Genomic DNA, 7,041 nt, shown 5'->3' with positions numbered 1-7,041 from the left:
TATACGATACTCTATCTAACGCCACATATAAGCAATGTAAGAACAAGTGTAAGGACGTGTTCTTGGTGATTTGAAAAGCAGCTAATGTGTCAAAGGGTCAGAAATCAAGTGCCCTAGATCAGGTACTTTCCTTGTCTGCTGTTGAGATAAAATATCATAACCAAGGCACTGGTAGAATAAAAGGTTTATTTGGGCTTACAGTTTCAGAGAATCAGAGTCCATCACAGTGGGGAAGTGTAGCAGCAAGCTGCATCCAGAGCAGCTGGAGCAGGAAGGTGAGCACTTACGTGCTTGCCTCAAGCACAAAGCAGAAATCACGGGAAGTAGGGCAAGCCTTCAAATTCTCAAATCGCACCTCCAGTAGCACACTTCTTCCAGTAAAGCCATAGTTCCTAAATCTCCCCCAAAGAGTACCACTAGTTATAAAACAAGTATTCAAATACCAGAGCCTCTGGGAGACCATTCTCATTTAAACCACCACACGTCCATTGTACATTGATTGTACCCTGAGAATAGCATGGGTGATGATTAGGGTCAGGATAGATCCACCCAGTTAAAATGGGAAGGACTTCGACACACAGGTAGTATCTACATTACATTCAAAACACACATCCTGTGGCCTGCCATCTAAAGTCAGCAAACCCAGAAGGAAATGGATCAGCTGTTTCAATGAGCATACCGTCGTACTCGGCCTTTGCAGTCTTAAGAGCTTTCATCATTCAACTTCATGATCACCTTGACCCTCAGGAGAGAACATGTGAAATCTAATGTAGGACAGTGGTTATTTCAGGTTATCAGTTCACCAATAGTACAACCTCCTACTTATATCCCCGAACAGCATGAAAATTAGAAACGTAAAATAATCCTATCCATTTATCTCATTCCAACTAGTGACCTTTCTTTTCTGTCTTTACTAACCTTATGTAATGATTTTAGTTCTTATTTATAGACCAGACCACACAATCACATTGGGTTATATTTCTGTTGTGATTAAAATTTGTGACTTTTCGAAATGACATTAACTAAATACCATGGGTTAAATATCCATTACACACCCACCACAGCGCCAGATATGAAGAAAAGACAGACCTGAAACAAACAGATTTGTTTTCAGCATCAATTTTGTATATTCCCTTTGCATACAGAGGAAATGGTCTCCTACACATCAGATTCTATCATATTATCTAGCTTGGGTTACCCTACATTCATAATATGTAATAGCAAAAAGCCACTGCCAAATTTTCCAATTCCTATTCTTGTCTGCATTGTAATATCTCAAGAATATGTAGAAGCCAGAGGCATCATCAGAGGAAGAGGAGGGTGTTCGGGGATCATGTGCAGACATGTGGCCTGAACGCTGACTGGCAAAGGAAATTGAATCACTGTTGGAAATGGAGGGATTTGAGGAGTGTAATCAGGGTCTATGAAGCTCCACTGCTTTTTCCTGCCCCCCAGAGGAGGAGAACTAATGTGTGCACGGAGAGTGCTGATGCTTCCCAAGCTGCCTGCTGCAAACTGGCCTGCTGGGACAGATTCCTTCATGGATCATAAAGAGAACAGCAGACACAAGTGTTCCCAGGAAGCTGCCCACCACCCACTGCCACCACGGGGTTCCTTCCCTCCTCAGCAAGGCACAGCCTGTGGCCACTGGTTCTTCTCCTTCCATTGTTCTTTTTTTTTTTAATTTTTATTTTTTTTATTTACATTTCAAATGTTATCCGCTTTCCCAGTCCTTTCCACTCCCGGAAAGTCCCTATTCCATCCCCTCTCCTCCTGTTTCTATGAGGGAGTTCCTTCACCCACCTACCCACTTCCTGCCTCCCCACCCTGTCATTTCCCTACACTGGGGCATCTATCGAGCCTTCATAGGACCCAGGACCTCTCCTCCTATTGATGTATGACAAGGCCATCCTCTGCTATATATGCAACTGGAGCCATGTGTACTCCTTGGTTGGGGGCTTAGTCCCTGGGAGCTATGGGGGAGGAGAAAGTGGGGAAGATCCTCAAACACATGTGCACAGGGGAAAATTTCCTAAACAGAACACCAATGGCTTATGCTCTAAAATCAAGAATCGACAAATGGGACCTCATAAAATTGCAAAGCTCCTTCCACTATTCTTATACCCTTCCCCTGATGCCCGTCCTCAAGAAAAATTATGTTCCCAGGAGGGATCCTAAGTGACAGAAATCCCTTACATCCACCTTTGCTCATTTCTTTTAGCATGAACTAACTCAAGTAAAAATTATCTTCTGAAGCCACAGCTAGACAACCTTTCTCATAAAACTAGCCAACATAAACTATATAGATAGCCTACAGGACTATCAGCATCCATTAGAACTTTACAGTGGTTCCTTAGTCACCTAGCAGTGCATGAATTCCCTGTGAACAGCATATAGTACCTCTTTAACTCATGCTGAAGTTTTTGTGTCTTTAGATCACCAAAAAGAAGGAATAAATTCTTAGTTCATTTATCATTATTATCACAAAATACAATAAAGTGGGTAACCCATAAATAATTGTGGTTGGTTTCTTACAATTCTAGAGCCTGGGATGTTTGTGATCAAGGTCCTGCCTGCCATGTCCACTATGTCTGCTGAGGGCCTGGTCTCCACTTCCAAGATAGCACCTTGAACCCTGCGTCTTCACACCATAGGGCAGACAGAAGAGCAGAAGAGCCGGCTCCAATTGCCCCTTTTCTAAAGGGGCTAGCACTGCTCATAGGTTAGAGAACTCATGGCCTAAGCAGCTCATAAAAGCCCTGCCTCTCCTTAGCTGTGCACCTGGGAGTAAGTTCTGAGATGAATTTTGGAAAGAAAGTGAACATCCCGGCTACAGCACATATCTTAGAAATTTTGGTTACTCTGTGTCCTCCCCCCACACACACACTGCCTCCCTCTGAGATATTTTCATGCTTTCCCTGAGTTGGGCACATCTCTCTTCTTTCCTTTGACTTTAATTAATTTAAAATTTAAGCTGACACTCATATCTATACTCCTCTACGAACATCTGAAATTAAACTTCTATTATGGAGTCTTTCCAGTGGAAGATTTCATTTCATCATTTCCCTCCATTTTCAGTTTCTCTCAAAGTTCAAGGCATGGCTTAGCAATGATGGTCCAGGACTTGTTTTCACCATAATTCAAGGTCAGCACATTATCAAAGGAGGTGTTCATACGCCTGGCTTGTGTGTGCAAGCCAGCTTGCTTCCCGTCTCCCACTAGATTGCCTGCAAGAGAGAACTGAACAACCTCTCTCTAGCTGAAAGACCACTTTTAAAATTGTCTAATATGTTGCAAATGAATATTTTATGTGTAAAACATAATGACCTCATTTATTTTCTGTTGTGAGTAACCTAATACCACAAAATTAAAGAGGTTCGCTCTGGCTCACAATTCTAATCCAGAGCTATGGAACCTCATCTCATGATGTCCTTTGTGCTGGAAGAACCCTGAGGTGACATAATGAAATGTGTGTGTCTGTGTGCTGTGTTTGCTATATGTATTGTGTGTGTGTTGTGTCTGTTGCATGTTGTATGTGTGTTTGTGTGTGTGTATGTGTGCTCTTGCCTTTCTTCTTACAAACCCTCCAGTATTCAATTGTGCCCAATTATGATGGTCTCACCTAATCCTAACCACCTCTAAAGGCTGCACTTTTACACACTGTAGTCAGGTAAGAGTTGACCACTCTCCTTGACCCTCACAATGTGCATCAAGTTCCAGCATGATTTCTGGAGGAACAAGCCATATTCAAATCTTAGTATGATCACAAGGAGAATGAAAAAAAAAGCAAAGTTACAGTACTCAAACTTAAGTCTTTTGTTATTAGGTTCAAAATACATAGAGTAAAATTTAATAGGTAGAATAAAAAATTTTTAAAAATAAAATAAAGAGCCAAAATCATGCTCATCATTTGTTTAAAGTATATACAGAAAATAGTTACTCTTTAATACCTCTTGTAGTCATTCTGTTATCCAAGTAAAAATTTATAAATTTAATAATGGTCAACACATGAAGTAGCCTATAGATAACTTGTTCAAATACCATACATATCAACAGTTGAGTGTTTGGGCAAACAAAGGAAATTGCTTCTTCCTATGAATTCACCTAAATCAAGTTGAGTTGAAACAAACTACAGGTGATAGTGGCTGATTAAGAGTTTCTGTTTTCTCCTAATAAAAGCAGAGAAATGAGTCATATACTTCGACAAGAAATTTCCATCCTCAGCTTTTCCAATATGAAACAGCACTGCCTTTGAAGAGTTTGACTTGAGTTTTCATCTTCATCAATACCCAGATGAAAGAAGAATCTTTCAGTGCTTAGCATTAAAAATTCACAGTAACTTATAAAGTTAAAAATTAAATTCCAATTATTTCAGTGATAGTAATGGATTTAAGATTTAATCCCATCCTGAATTCGAGTTTACCAACTAACTTTAGAATGTATGGCTTGTCTCTACTTGGCACATTTTATTCAACACTTAGTGTGTGAAATGCACCATACATATTTCTGACCCCAGAATTTGTCTAGACCTCTTTAACAATACAATTCCCCTAACTGTGTCCTTGGACATCATGGTGCTGCCAAAATTCTACATGTTCTTAAATATCTATTCTCACATTCTATATCAAACAATTGGAAATGCCAGCATCACCATAGATAGGACTATGAATAGCAGTGTCCTAGAAGACAGTAATAGAAGTTAAGACAAACTCTGTGTGTGTGTGTGTGTGTGTGTGTGTGTGTGCATGTGTGGTGTGTTTCTTTGTGTATCACACTTGTGACTGTGGGTGTACATTTGGAAACTGGAGGGCAGCTTTAGGTGTCCAACTGAGGAAGGTCATTCAGTTTCTGATATTTGATGCCACTATTTGTACATTGATAAATAAGTTGAGTTTAAGGCAGTGGTCTGTTCTGGCAACCTAGGCCCAGTCGAGTTAATAGGTCTGAACCCCGGAGGCCCAGTTGGCAATATCTTTGCCTGCAAGGGACGGAAGGTGTTTGGCTAGAACTCCTGAGTCATTGGTTCTTGTTTCAGTCACAACCTCTCACAGCTACCCCCACAGGAGATGTGTGCTCTGTCATTTAGACAATGCCCCAAGCTCCCAGCATTCTAACTGGACCCTACCCCCAGTCATCTGACCACAGCCAGGCATGGCTCACCCCACAGACAGATAACCACACCTCACACAATATAAGGGACAGTTTGCCCCTTCTCTCTCTCTTGCCCTCTTTCCTTTCTTGCCTTCTTCCTCTCTCTCTTGCTCTTTGTCCTCTCTTGCTTCCTTTCTTCCTCTCTTGTTCTTTGTTCTCTCTCTTGCTCTCCTCTCTTGCTCTCTTGCTTTCTTCCTCTCCTATCTCTCTCTCCCTCTCTTCTCCTCTCCTTCCTCTCCTTTCTCTCTACATGACTAGCCTATTTTCTCTTTTCTATAATAAAATATCTCACTTATGCATTGCCTCCTTTTAACTAACTCACCATGCAGCTCCAGGCCTCAGCAGCAGAGAGCTCCAGGCAGCAGCAGAGAGACCCAGGCCCACAGTTGAGTATAACTTTAAAAATCCATGGTCCTCCTCAGAATGCAAATGAAGCTTTTCCATCTCACAACACATAATATGCTAGCTGCTTCTTTCTATGCACAATCCTACTAAAACCACTGCATAAAATATTTCCCAGGAACAATTTAAAAAGGAGAGTAACACACTAGTTGTCATAATGGCATTGATAAAACAGGTATTTTGGAGTTGTCCGGTATAAGTCGGAATTGTCTAGTACAGGAGTCTTTTTGAAAATTAAGGACCAAACCATGTGTTGTTGTCAACTTGATAGAATATAGAATAGTCTGGGAGATAAGTCTCTGGGCATTCCTGTGCAGGATTATCTTGCCTGTATTAACTAAGATGGCAAACCCCAGCCACTGTGGGCAGCACAATTCTCTGCCTGAGATCCTGGAACAAAAGTGAAGAAACTGAGCTGAGCATTGGCATTCATTGCTTCCTGTGTCCTGCTTCCTGCTTCCTGACTGTGGCTGCAATGTGACCAGCTGCTTCAATCCTCTGCTGCCTTCCCTGGTCACCATGATGGGCTTAAGCTTCAGCCAAAATTAACCCATTTTTTCTTTATGTTACTTTTGTCAGAGTAGTTTATCACAGCAACAGGAAAAGAAACTAGGATCCTTTGGCACATACACAGGTTCTGCAAAACTTGCTTTCAGTTTTACCACGAGAAAGAAAGCAGAACATGGCTCTGGCTTCTACAGCCTTCCTAGAGGTGCTTTGGATCAATGGCTGCACCGAAATTGATCCCCTAGATGGGATCTGATTCAGTGGACCCCAATGTGATGATTGTCCTTCTGTGTCATTTGTCAGAAGTGAGTTTGCCTGTTCCACCAATGGAAAGAAGATCAACACAGCATCCTCTGATTTCACATCAATGTTACCAGTGACTTTCACCTTCTTTTGTTCCTTTTAATTGCAGTAGTAAGATATAATCTGCTAAAAGGTAATTTCAGAGTGTTAAAACTTGTACCAGATGGCAAGCAGTTCAGCTCACTATTGAAAGGAGAGGAGGGGGAAGCTTTTAAAAGTACAAAGCAGGAAAATAAAATGTTTATTTGGTTTAAGTAGAACATCTCTAGTTATAGTGTGTGACTGGGTAAGCTTTAATTTTATTTTACTGTTCACTGTTTGCACTGGGTTTCAGTTTGCTTATGAAGAAACTGTCATGGTATAGTGACCATGTCAGTCCATTTGATTATCTTATTAGATCCATCCTTAGAAAAGCCAACTTCGCTATAAGAAAATAACTGCCAATGATATACACAGTAGAGAAATACATATCTAGTTTTATATCACACAAAGATGCTTTCGAAGGATAAGCAAGAAGCAGACTAATAAAAGTAGAGAAGTGAAGAGATTGACAGAAGGTGACAGGAGTCCTCAACAGTAAACCTTTTCGTGCATCCTTCCTTTCTTTCTCTCTTTCTTTCTCTCTCTCTCTCTCTCTCTCTCTATATATATATATATATATATATATATATATATATA

This window comes from Mastomys coucha, unplaced genomic scaffold (assembly GCF_008632895.1).
Source record: "Mastomys coucha isolate ucsf_1 unplaced genomic scaffold, UCSF_Mcou_1 pScaffold6, whole genome shotgun sequence".
In the NCBI taxonomy this organism is placed as follows: Eukaryota; Metazoa; Chordata; class Mammalia; order Rodentia; family Muridae; genus Mastomys; species Mastomys coucha.
The sequence above is the reverse complement of the archived record's forward strand: the minus strand, read 5'-3'. Positions refer to the sequence as shown.